General features: G+C 42.6%; 1 protein-coding gene across 5 annotated transcripts in view; it reads right to left on the minus strand.

Annotated features, from left to right (window-relative positions):
• Positions 1–13,685, minus strand: part of kdm6ba (lysine (K)-specific demethylase 6B, a) — a 114,469-nt gene that overhangs the window by 18,550 nt on the left and 82,234 nt on the right. The window contains exon 1 of one of the 5 annotated variants that reach the window (XM_036004742.1): positions 7,974–8,363. The exons of 3 other annotated variants lie outside the window; for them this stretch is intronic. The gene's annotated coding sequence lies outside the window, so the exon portion shown is untranslated. Of the gene's footprint in view, positions 1–5,533; positions 5,621–7,973; positions 8,364–13,685 lie in introns of those variants that run through there. One more of the 5 variants, XM_036004744.1, reaches the window with a different exon arrangement.

Consider the following 13,685-nt stretch of genomic DNA (forward strand, 5'->3'; position numbering starts at 1 on the left):
CGGGTTCTTTCAGATGATACCAAAGTGATGAAATGTGGTTATACCAGCTATGAGTTAGCGTTCAGTACTGTATGTATACGGAGGAAACAGTGAGAGTGTGTTTGCGAGCATTACGCATTTTATTTTTTGGGGAACCCCCTCATGACTCAGCGCCCTGCGCAAGGGCTTACCCCAAACCGCTGGCCCAAAACGCCGCCCACCTGGGACACCACTTACAGTCAGGTGACCGGGGGCGTATTTTCGTTCAGCCCCAGATGTGACAACAGCGGGAATTTCTCGGACTGTGTGTCATTTCTGCTTCATATGCAGTGCGCCGCTTGGGTTGATTATGCATGTGTGTTTAGATAGACAAACAGGATGTGATGACGAGAGATGAATTAAAGGGAAACGATGGGGTAAATTCCGTGAACATGTTGTTCAATCTGTTGATCACTTTTAACAGCTGAGCAATCAAAAGTTAGAATTTGACTGATAAAACAAATATTCAGATTCAGTGGCACTCTGAATGCTGCGAGTGCTTAAGTGTGATTGCTTTTAGCTTCGACCTCAATTTAACCACAACAAGCTGTAGTGTTCCTCTCTATAGCTGAGTACAGTGAGTCGAATGAAGTATACACAGCTGATATATTTATCAATTTCTCACAGATGTCGTAGATGACCTAATTCACTGTTACATCAGAAATTCCCCCACTGTACATCTTCAAGTGAAATCCCCCACTGACACAAGACATCAAAGAGTTATTCCTGTCAAAACCCTTGTTGTTGTAGTAAAGCTAGATAGTTGTCCCAGCAACAGCAGCTATCAGCTGGGAGGCGGAGCCAATCAGGGAGCTTTGGCAAAAAGACAAAGTTGTGCCAACCGTTGTGCCAACACAGCAACCAGAAAGCAAATAAAGGAGCTCTGTTGAATCCTCTGTGGCATCTAAAAAAGAAACACACAAACAAAATAAATAAATTCACCGTAGTCCCACGTGACACACAAACCAAAGTCACACGTGTGGCTGCGCACAGGGAAACTTGCTTAGACACTACTAACATGAGCTGGGGGGAAACGAATGGCTGAAATTAAGATGTTCAGATGACGTCTGTCTTTGTGCAGTAGCCGTAATTTATTCGCCCTCACTCTTCCCTGCCAACCACTGGCCTGCTCTGTTCCCCAGCCAGACAACCACACTGAGGCCATGAGAGGAAAATAGACTGGAGATGAGGGGAGGCAGTAAGGGAATACACTGCAAAAAATATCCATTGGTACAAGTGTAAAAATTGTCCTCCTTGCAAAACCTAAATCATGAATAATTTGTTGAGCTGGAGATTTGACTTCTTGCAGCATGGTATTGTCAATCAATATTGCCTGAGATAGATGGGTAAACAGACAGCTTACACTGAAAGTGCTGGAGTGACCATTTGAAAAAGCACTGACACGATGAGACCACCAACAACTCTTGAGGGGGTGATGCAGACAGATGGAGAGTGTTCCTGTCCTAGTAAAGTCATTGTAGAGTTTGTCTGATAAGAAATGACCAGATAAGGCTGGGAGAAGTGGCAGATAACAACGCGAGAGAAAAAGTTCTGACAGCAATGACTTTCTGGCTGAGGATGACGGAAAGGCCATGCATGGTCCTGTCTCCCTCCCTCGCCCTCTCTAGGCCATTGGCCATTACACACCAGATCTCTCTCTCTCTCAGAGGAACACACAGCCCCTGCATTCGTTCTCCCCCAGCTCATTGTCAGGCCTCCATGTGTGTGTATGTGAGTGGTTGTTTGTGCGTGTGAAAACGTGCATGCCTTTCCAAGACGGTGACGTGGGCCTTCTTCATCATGTCCACATACTAACACACACACACACACACACAGAATGAGTCCAGAGAGGATGCTGTTCCCGCCATCACACACACAGGGCCGTGTTGGTCGGCCGAGAACACGGTAAGCAAACATTGTTCCGGCACACAAACACAGAGGCATCTTACCTCCGTAGTGGACGATTACCTCCTGCTAGCATCCATCTCAACAACACAACCTTCATCTAGGGGACAGAGCTCTGACCTAACCCTTAACCCAGTTACACCCAGGCCTTCCACACTCAGCAGCATGCCAGCACACCATAACAGGCCAGATAAAAGCTCTTATTTGTCTTACTTTGCCTAACTTACTTTGTCTCCTCTGGCTTAAATGTGCACTTCTGAACATCTGCTCTACATTCAGGTCAAAGCACAGGGGGAGGAAGATCTCAAATCTTCACATTTTAACTGCTGGGTTGACGATGCTTCTTATTTCAACGTCGAGTAGCCTTTGAAAAAACAGCGATAAGCTTCAGTTTAGCACCAACCACTAACCAAATGCTGTCTAGTTTTGGCTGTTTGTGGTCGACTGTCAACGCGCTTGATGGCTTGTCAACACCTCTTTTTCCATCGATTTTTTAATCTAAAGGAGATTGAAAATGTTGAATTCCAGATCCTCAGTTACACACTGACGAGAAACAGTTAGCCTACATTTTTATCTGTTTGTGGGAAAAAGAAACAGGACGAGGAGAAAGAGGAAGGGGGCTGGTAGAAAAACATGAGGCCCCTTTTGTCTCCTGCACTCACCACCCTGACATCTGGGCCTGTGACTGACAACACACAATTGGGTTAGTGTGGTGCATCTCCTTTTTCACACACACACACACGTGACGTTAAAGAGAAGGGGAACAGAGCTCGGAGAGGAGAGGAAGCTGTCGTCACAACCACAGGAAGAAGGCCTCCCTGAGGGGTGTGTATGTGTGTGTGCGAGAGAAAGAGAGGCCTTGGGGAGGGGTTTGAATGCTGAGGCTTCCTGTTGTAAAGATATGAACTGTTAGGGTGTTGTAGTGTCTGAAAAAGCTTTTGGACTGTAATAAAATAAATAAGTGACCTTAAGTGACTAATGAGTCTCTGATGATGTGAAACAAAGAGAGACGATTAAAAAACCTGGTAGGTTTCAGTCCTAAAATACACCTCAGACACACAGTCATCTTGTATGAACCGCACGTGTGTCCAACTCATGACTCGCACAAGCTTCGTCAACAGAAACAAGTGAACTGACTTGGAAAGCCATTTACTCGCCTCTGACTCTGTCTTTTTAGCTTCTGGTAAAAGTGAATGACGAAATATATGTTGGCAGTGTGTGTGTGTGTGTGTGTGTGTGTGTGTAACAGAAGAAAAGAGTGACTTAATACCAGGCCTGCGACTCTAAGGAAAGGAAAGCGGCGTGTAAATCCCAACAAACCGGAAATCTAAGAGGACGTGGGCGACAACTGACAATGACTTGATCATCGTCACTCTCGATTTCCACACTTGAGCAACCTCAAAAGCCCCCAAACTTTTCTTTCTGCTTCTATGTGTGATTATTTTCAATAACAAATCTAAGAAAAGCTCAGAACAAAAACAGAACATCACACTGCCTCGGTTCATAAAAAATAACCAAAATCCCCCTCCCTCATACTGCTTTGTCTCTCCAGGTCATTCTATTCCACATCCAGGACTTACACACACGCAGACTAGCTCAGAAATACACTTAAGACAAGATACTCTGCTTCCTAGGTAACAGTTGCCAAGGGAACTAGTCGCATCTTCACTAACAGTTATTAAACTACTGATAACCTAGAGAGGCAGAGATGGACACAGAGAGGAATTCATAACATGGTTTTTGTGAGATCTTTACTGATCAACATGTTTACTGAGACACAGGGCAGGCTGACCTCACGCACCATCCTCTTCCTCCATAGTACACAACAATATGTCTCATCAGCAGTCTCTCACACTCACACACACACACACACACACACACACACACACACAAAACAACATGTGTGAGACATATATAGGCATCAGAGTTAATGACAGCATGCGTACAGATGGCCGGTGCAGCGTTGTTCGTACAGTGGGTGTAATTACGCACAGATCATTTTGACTTTATCAGAACAACTGTGACGCAGGCTGGCCGTTTTTGTTATGACTGCGCTGTTTGTTCATTTAGTCCTGAGAATCCGAGGCTTGTTTACAGATTCCTTGAATACCAATCTTTCAGGCATTTTTTTTTAAAAAATAAATCTCCCATGATGCACACAGGCCTACTTGCTGTCTGAGTTATCATTTATTTTGCTGACGTGGTCGAGGTGGGTAAAAGTAGTCACAGGAGGTGAGGGGAGGTAAAAAAAAAAAAAAAAAAAAAGAAGAAAATTCTTTCCAAGGTGTGTGAGTCACACACACAAACACAGTGTGTAGGTTTGAACACCCCCCCCCCCCTTCCACCGTGGCATCATCATCAGTGGCTCAGCGCCAGAGATAACACAGAGGAACTGAACTCAGAGGGAAAACTTTCCCTTTTTCTCTCACTCGGCTGAACAGGCAAACAGGACATAAACACCCTGTTACCCTTTAACATAGCTCTATTCACTCAGGATGGATGCAATCTCCAGACAATATTCTTTTCTTATTCTAATAGCATTGTTGATTCCCTGTTGAAAATGCTGCCATGTTCCACATTAGCCTATTTGCTTGGCTTGTGGCTGCATTTCGCTGCCTGCTCTCAGTAAGTTCACTCCTCAACTTCTGGACTGAATTACACTGATGTTTTTCCCTTGCTGTCCTCAGGTCCAAAACACAGCAAGACCACAGCTGTATGTATGACCCATATTTATAGTTATGATGTATAAGCCTCATGGTTGGCTGGCAGTATAGCTGGACCATAGAAACTAATGAGAAATATATAATAAGGACATGAAATAACCCTTTGCCTATTAAGAACCCTACAGAAATGGGCCGCTACCTGTGTTTTGGGGTCTGGCCATAGAGTGTTTAAAATATGGATGTAGTCTCTGTGACGTCACCCATAAGTTTCTAAAGAGCCAAAATGAAGCTCAAAATGGGCAGCTCCCAGTGGTCGCCATCTTGGCAGTGCCTGACGTCTAATCTAATAATGGCTAATCCAAAAATGGGCAAAGAGCAAAGCATCGATGGAGCCCCCTACCCCTCTCTAATTCTGTTGTAAAGTTGGGCATTTTAACATGGGGGTCTATGGGGATTGACTCACTTTTGGAGCTAGCCTCAAGAGGCCACTCGATGTAATGCAGTCTGTGGCACTTCTGAATTGGCTTAGCTTGCGACTGGCCCACGCGTCTGCCAGGATCCACAGCAGGCGCTCTAACGGTGCATGGTGGAATTCCACACTTGCTTGACTGAGTTTTTGACCCCATTGACCCTGACAGAAAACCTTCATCTTGCTGTCTGAAAAAGTGTTTGCACACACTGCAGGAGAATAAATAAACTGACCGGTATTTTACTGCAGTACTGAGGGCAGCCAACCAGCACTGTGCCCAGTTATAATGTAATACATTTAGTTAATATTGTACTATAAATACTACTGTACTTAATGCCTATCATGTAAGAAGAGGAATTCAAACAGTGCCCCTTTAAATATTCAGTGTTTCTGCTGACATGAAGGGACGGGAAATTTTTCAACTGTTTTCCAAACAATGTGCCAGCTAACACGTAGAACTTGTGTTTTAACGCCTGACCTGTTGGGGCGTGTGGGGAGTGTTTGAGAAATCGTCAGCAGGGCAGATGTTGTCCTGCACCTCCTTCATTCCCTCTCTTTTTTGGAGGAGAAACAACACCCTTTACTGGAAAGGCTGCAACAGCATGGTGTCACACAGACAGACATTTCATCATGACATGACCACTTCCCTTTGAAACACACACACGGTTGTATTTGTCTTGTGTAACAGGCAACAAAGGCAGTCGAGAGGCAGGAGAACCCCCCAAAATCTGATGGACTGTCACACAGCCAAGACACACACAGCTCTTGTTTCATCACTGTCAACAGTCAAAGCAGTGTTAGATGAGTAAGCACTTTAGCCCAGCCTACTGAGCCATTCCCCATGCCAGACTCGCACACAAAGGAAAAATCAAAGTAATTCTTAATTTGCTTAGGACACCCCATCAAAGCTACATACTGTATAGGGATATACACACTCACACACACACTCTCTGACACACACTCCTCATCTGCTTACTCAAGTTGTGTGACTCACTATTGTTGAGTTAACAGTTTTATTTCCATCATCTCTCTCTCCTCATGGCGCGTGTGTATCACTTTAATATTCCTCCACGTTCATCCTTACTCATAGTAAAATGGGCGGCGATTGTTCATTCAATGACACACACACACTCCTATTGAGATCACGAGACAAACGGGGGCGGGGGAGAGCTGAGGCAGCACACAGCCGGGCAAGAGTGTGTGTGTGTGTGTGTGTGTGTGTGTGTGTGTGTGTGTGTGAAGCGATTTGAAGTTTTAACATTTTACAACCTCCGACATCAAACGTAGAGACAAAACGCCACTGCTTTCCATGCCGATCGATCTGATTGATAGGAAGTGAACCTTCAAAGGCTTTTTTGTTTTTATTCACGACCCCATGCCAGCACACTCCGCTCTTCCTGATCTGGGCTCCATTATTGTGGGTAATAAAGTGACAAATAAGCCCCCCAGCCAAATTACCATCAACTACTTGTCCGATGACCAGAGAAAAAGGGTGGATAACGTTTAACATCTGTGGGCGTTGAGGTAATAACCACCACCAATACCAACAAGACATGACCCGCCCCCAAACTACTCTACTTTCTCCTCGTTTAACATCCATTGTTTTGATTTTTTTTTTTTTCCCTCATCGCCATGTGTAATTTCAATGCAATATTTTTTTTTTTTTTTAAACAGAGACATGCGCGTCAGCTGGGTGTGTTATTACGGTGTGGGGACATACCTGACTCCTGTGGGCTTTATTTATCCTCATAGGACGGCATAGATCAAGATAAGAGCGCCAGAAATGTGTTTGAAAGACGAAAAGTCACTTTAGTTTGGACTAGTGTTCCCTCTAAGGTGATAATACTTCAACGATCACGTTGACCAAACAATACTATGTGGTCAGACTTTAAGGGCTCTGACTGAAACCCAGACCTAAAGGACAGCGCAAACACCGCCCCTCCCCCCAAAACGAGAGGTGATGCAAATCACTTCCTTTCAATCCGGCTCTTTGTGTGCGTAAGGATTGACTGGGGGGTGGTGAGGGGGCAGCTATCCATTCACTTTATACGGCTGCCGACCTCAGTGATCCTGCCCACCCCCTACTCCAATTCTAGAAGTGCCACCCACTACTACTACCACGCACACACAATGGCGTGAGATCTCCTTACACAGGCAATTTTATCTCCAGCTCTCCTTCCCTTTTCTAGCCATGGGATGATCAGGAGTTTTCAGGTCAACAATGACCAAACTAGGACCCGGGGTGTCCCACAGCAATATGATGATTAGATCATTTTCACCATTTCATGAATATATTAGGACGACCACTTTGTACTTTGTGTCATTACCAGCGATGTATATGGGATGAATTCTACGATGAAACACAAACAGAAGTACTGTGATAGCTTTCCCTGGGACAACACCTTAAATAAACAGGGGGTTATTCTGTGGTAGTTGATACAAAAATCCCAGGAACCCCACATTCACATCAAAGCCAATTTACAAAAATTACTCCGATCCACGTGCACTGAATGATTAAACATGTCCAGTAAAGATGATCAATCGCGAATATGAGTTAAACAATTCTCCGAATCGAGACACGCACGCGTGGGATTTTAAGAGTTATGCCTACTTGTGGTTAAGAAAAAGCACAGCGAAATTCCCCCACCTCATCGATTATAGACGATCTAAGGGGTTCCGCTTTAATCAATTACAATAATTCAATAGGCTAATTGCTGTCATGAATAACAACATATCCCATTTTAATCAACAAGAAGAAACCATAATGAAACAACATATCTATATCGAATGACTTAATAACTCGACACATTGAGAAATATCGTGGTAAAACGGACTTCTCCATGACCACTAACTTGCCTGCTTACAACCAAAACAAAGTCGACTGGACTTTAAATGCTCCCAGTTCACACAGCACTCACCGTTCATTGAAGTCCTTCGAATGGACGCTCCAGAAATAAAATAGCCCTTTCAAATATAAATGGCCTAGTTTCTTTAGTAGGCTTTGTAGTCTTTGTATCCGTAAATTTGGAGCTCCGGGTCTGCAGAGAAATTTCCGAGGAGCCGGTTGAGGAGAGCAGCTCCAGCCCCGTAATCCCTGTTAGTCTCAGTCGCTTCCTCTCGAAACAACCATGAAATTTGAGCCGCCTGACGACCGATGGTCCTCTCTGATGTCCTTAATAGGCTTGTTCTTCTCTACATTCTGGTTATTATTCCGTTTGATGGCTGTCTTTGCCATGTAGCGACAGCCCCGCTGTGCCGGGTCTCTGTGTCTCTCCTCGTCGAACTCCTTTTTTCCTCTGCTTCACACACAGAAGTAGCCAGGCAGGGCTATACGCGTTGAGCTCTGTTTTAAAGGGACAGAGCCACACACACTCTAACACACGCAAATCGTGACGTCAGCTCACGACCCCGGAATTCCCTGAGCTGCTCCTCCTACTTCCTTCTGACGTTTGTTTTGTATTTTTTCCTATTTATTTCACTCCACATTTTTTAGGCGGACTCGTGACCGAGTGTTGGACTAGGTGAACAGTGCTCTAGGTGAACCGTCTATTTTTGGATGAGGAAGAGTGTTACCCCCTGACGCCATATCACTACAGGAAGACAGATACAGTAGCCTATCACTGTGTTATGATTAGATTTAGTGCACTATAAATAGGTCCAGGTATCAGCTCTACAGGCTAAATATTCTAAAATAAACCTATGTAGGGGTTATAACCTTCAATGTAGATTTTACCACTGCATGGGTTAAAAAAGCAAAGATACTGTAAGATACATATGGATTATGAATAGACTGGGGTATTGGGAAACATTAGTAAATTGTAGTACATGTTGTCCCTGATATATTTTATAATAACAGGCACCTTTAGGGTGTATGAGCTGTGTAACTAATGGCTTTATTAATATGAATACACAGTTAACTAATGATTTACGGATCAGTTAAGCCATTTTTAAGAATAACATTCTTATAAATAAATGAAATAAATGAAAATAGCCTACTGAACATTTTTCACAACCTACATGGCCACCCCAAAATTGCTTTCATAAATAGCTTATAACTGATCTACAAAGCATTACAAAATGATTTATTAGCCACTAATAAAGCAAGTAGTTACAGCTTATTAACCATTTATAAAGGTGCATTATTAAAAGAGAGGTATTATTCTGTATGCAGTCTTATATGTAAAGTTGTTGAAAAAAAATCTAACTATACTATATATAAATATAAGATTTTATGATGATATATAAGCCACTGTGAGGTTTGTGTATAGATTATGCATAATATATATACAGACTAGTGTCAGAATAGTGTTTATGCAGTATTAGCCAATGGAGAGAGAGATCTTTAAACAATATCCAACTATGTATTGTATATTATTACAATACAGTACACATGGCTAGGGTTATAAATAAAGCCTAAGTTATGCGGCTAATATATTTTTCGTTCCTGTCTAGTGGGTGACATTAACCATCTAACATTTCATAACATGGAAGTACAATAACTATATGGAATAAGCTCAGAGGCAGCCAGCTAAGATTTGTTGTGAGGTAAACAAGGCTTTAAAAAACTCAAATGGGTCTCTCTAAGACCAGCAACATTTGTTCAAGCTGTTTCTTGCCAAAGTAACCATCCTGTACTCGGTAACACCAAAGAGTGCGCACGCATGCACGCACGCACACACACACACACACACACACACACACACACTCACACACACGTAGAGGTTATATTTAGAAAGCACTGCCTCAGCAGGACAACAGGAGGCAAAATTAGCCGACGCGGGGAGGATGGGAATGTGTCATGAATGATGCTGAGACGATGACATAAGGACAGATGAAGTTTTTTTATGGTCATAACAATTCTAAATAAAACAACATAAACCATAAAATCAGAACATAATCACACTTCTGCCTTGGTAAAGATCAGTGATGCTATCATACTCTCACTGTCTGTTCTCTCTCATATCACAACAGGTTACAGTTTATTTTGAGATAATTGAAGGCATTTGTAAAGAGTGACAAAAGATGTGTGTGTGCTAGATTCAAACTCCTGGTGAAGTAAGTGCATGGCATGTGTGGTATGTACCACCAGGGTGGATCTGGAGTCTATTGTCAAGTGACAATGAATGTTCAATAATGTGTTTTGTGTTGAGAAAGAACAGGGATGCAGCACAGTGGGGGTCTTTATGACACTGGGAGGCAGTGTGCTTGAACATGGCTGTTTTGTTGGTTTAAGGCTGTGTGGAGAAATCAGCAGTCTCTTTGGACAGATTCAGTTCAGTTAAAGGAATTTTTTTAGGTGTGTTGGCCAAAATAGGAAGCTTTAAGAGCTGCTAGTGTGCCTGCAAAAGTGAGTTAAAGTAAGGGTCTAGTGCACAAATCAAGAGGCCACCTTCTAAGAGACTGTGGAACAAAAGCTTGTAGCAGCTGAAAAAGTCTTAGCATGTCGATACAAATTTCTCTGTAAATTGATGGAAGTTGTGAAAAAAACTGTTAAGGTAATTCAATTTCAGATGATGTAATTACATACTCGGAAAACCTGCATCCTTAAAGTTATAATCAGTATGCATTTTATAATACATCAAGTCAGCTGGAAATACTTTTTTATAATAATGTAATATAATGTTTTTAATCACATCATCTGGAATTTATTGCATTTGAATTGCTGGACTCCCTAATTACCTCTCATAGAGTTGCAAACTTGTGCATTGTGTATGTGGGCTATATATATTATCTGCTTCTCACTGTTGTGTATGTTGTCCATTCTATTTCTGCACTGGTTTCTTCCGGACAAAAACAGACCGACAGTACTATTTATTAGGGATGCACGAATCCAGAGTTCGGGTTCGGCCGAATATTGGGCTTTTTGACGTGGTTCGGTTTTGGCCGAACCTTAGAATTTTTTTTCACCGAACTGAACACTACGCTTGCACTGCGCGCGCTACGCTGGTCGACGTAATGTAGGTGGACTGTTCAATGCAGTAGGCTGTGAGAAAGTGAAAATGGAACTCGCAAGCAGAAAAAGCGCCGCCCGGCAACACCCCCAGCCAAAAGAAAGCGACCCAAGCCGAGTCACACGCCCAACCTGCAATGCTGACCTGTCCCACGGCGGCAAGGACCCCAAACAACACACTACATCGCCGCTGCCAAAACACCTGAACATGAAACATCCAAAAGAATACGAGCCGCGCATGAAGTTCTCTCGGAGTCTCCCTACAGTGGGAGCAGAGCGACTGCTGCTCCTTAGCTAACGTTGACTTTCTAATTTCACCCACCCAACATGCCTTCATCATACACTGGTTAACTATTTTAGAGGCTGTGGACGTTGTTTACTTCATTAATGTGTTTACTGTGTTAATGGACTGCGGATGGGAGTAGGATTCGGTTTGGTTTCAGGTTCGGTAGAATCTTAACCAGTGGATTCGGTATTTGGCCGAACCCCAAAAATCTGGATTCTGTGCATCCCTACTATTTATGCAAATTATATGCTGCACATGTGCCTTTTTTTGCTGGTGTGTATGGAGTTATGTTTTCTATTTTAGTTTTGTTTTCATCTGAAGTTGTATTCTCATATTGCTCCCAGTGCATGAGATTATTACACCATATCTTCCTTTAGGTGTCTGGATTGTCTCAAGTGTGTGACTTTGCTCAGGTTTAAGTTTGTCAATGTATGTGCACTGTAAAGAGTGTGGTGGGATACCATTAGCCCCTCAAAACTGAACAGGAAGAGGATTGCTGATTGATGTGGGCATGGGTGAGACTCTAGTGTACCATTTTGTGTAAGTTCTTACAGCTCCTATGCATGGCTAGCAATCCTGTATGTGTGTGGAAGAGAGGCAGACGTGTACACTCACTCACACACTCACACACTCACACACACACACACACAGTGTGTGTGTGTGTGTGCTCTGCAGCCGTAGGAGACCGTGTCCCTGGTACAGATGGTACTTCTCAGCCTCCGATATGTAGGATTGTGTGTGGGACTGTGGGACTGTGTGTGTGTGTGTGTGTGTGTGTGTGTGTGTGTGTGTGTGTGTACATGTGGCATACCGTGAGTCAGCCTTTTGGGTACACTGAGACACCGACAGACACGATAATAATCACCTCCACGCACATACTCACGCAGAGACACACCACAAGAGACAGAAAGCCACACAGGCTGTCAGACAAACAGACTGGCTTAGCACACCCACATATAGCAGCAATGTAGCCGGCTGAATGGAGCACTACAGTCTGATAATTAGGGCCCTTATTCAAGGGGAGAGGGGTCGATGGGGAGCCCGGCTTTCCTTCTAGTTCCTCAAACAACCGGCTAATCCCGACTGTAGCTCTATGATAGGCTAGGACTGCAGTCCTGTTTAATATACTCACTATTCCAAAGTTATACATAGTAAAAAGTAAACTCTACTTAGAGGAGCTTAAAAAGCTCAGTTGGCTCTTAAAGGAGTACATCCTGTTTTCAGGAGATTATCTAACTGGTCAATTTTCCTCTTAAAAGTTGAAAGCATGGGTACCAAAATCATTCATGGGTCCCTGGTTGGTAGGTGTTGGTGCTACATGCTAATACTTTAACATACACTATGTTGAGTTTAAACAAGCAGAAAACATCAAGTAGCGTGAAAATGAGCTTGTAGCAGCACTGAAGCTAAATGGTGACAATGCCTAAAAAAAAAATTAAAAAAAAAACTCTTTATAGGAATTTTATAAAATACAGAACGAAAGAATCTGAGTTAAAATATAAGAAATATAAAAACAAATGATCTAACATAATGAGGGTATGTAAGAAGGTTTATTATAATAATAAAGTACTAGGGGATAACAAATATAATGTGAAAGGAATATGGAATACAATAAATACCATTATTAGAAAAAGACTTAATAAATTGAATTATCCGGAAAACTTCAAGGATAACGACATGACGTTGACAAATATGAATGAGGTGGTTGACAGATTCAACAATTTCTTTGTCAATGTGGGCCCTAAACTGGCCAAAGATATAAAGAACACTGGGATGAAATGCTCTGTCATGGACCATACTAAACCCATACTAATTTTTTTTGGGAACTGTAGAAAACAAAGAAATTATAGAGACTGTAAGTAAAAGTATGAATAAAACTTCAAAAGATTGTGATGATATTGATATGTCTCTAGTAAAAAAAGTAATAGACGGGATTTTAGACCTACTAACATGTATATGTCATTTATCATTTAAAACAGCAGTATTTCCTGACAAGATGAAAGTAGCTAAAGTCATCCCATGGTATAAATCTGGTGACTCATAATTCATGATATTTGGAAATTGTACTATACAGATGTTAAAATTGTAATTAATAACAAAATAATTGAAAGAGTCTGAAAGTAAATTTCTGGGTGTTGTACTTGACCACAAACTGTGCTGGAAGCCCCACATTAAAGGGGCGCTATGCAGTTTTGGCCATTTCTTCGCTGTTTTCTGGCTTTTTGCTCGCAGGTTTCTCTATAGAGCTCCCCCTACAGCTTCAGAATAGATATTTGACAGCTCCTATGTTTACTTGTGTCTGATTCCTCGCTCGGTCAGTCTGCCGTTTCCTCTTTCTCTGTTCCTCCAACAATGCTTTCCTAGCTTTCTGCTTCTCTTTTGCTGACTCAGCCA

This window comes from Sander lucioperca, chromosome 9, assembly GCF_008315115.2.
Source record: "Sander lucioperca isolate FBNREF2018 chromosome 9, SLUC_FBN_1.2, whole genome shotgun sequence".
Taxonomy (NCBI): domain Eukaryota; kingdom Metazoa; phylum Chordata; class Actinopteri; order Perciformes; family Percidae; genus Sander; species Sander lucioperca.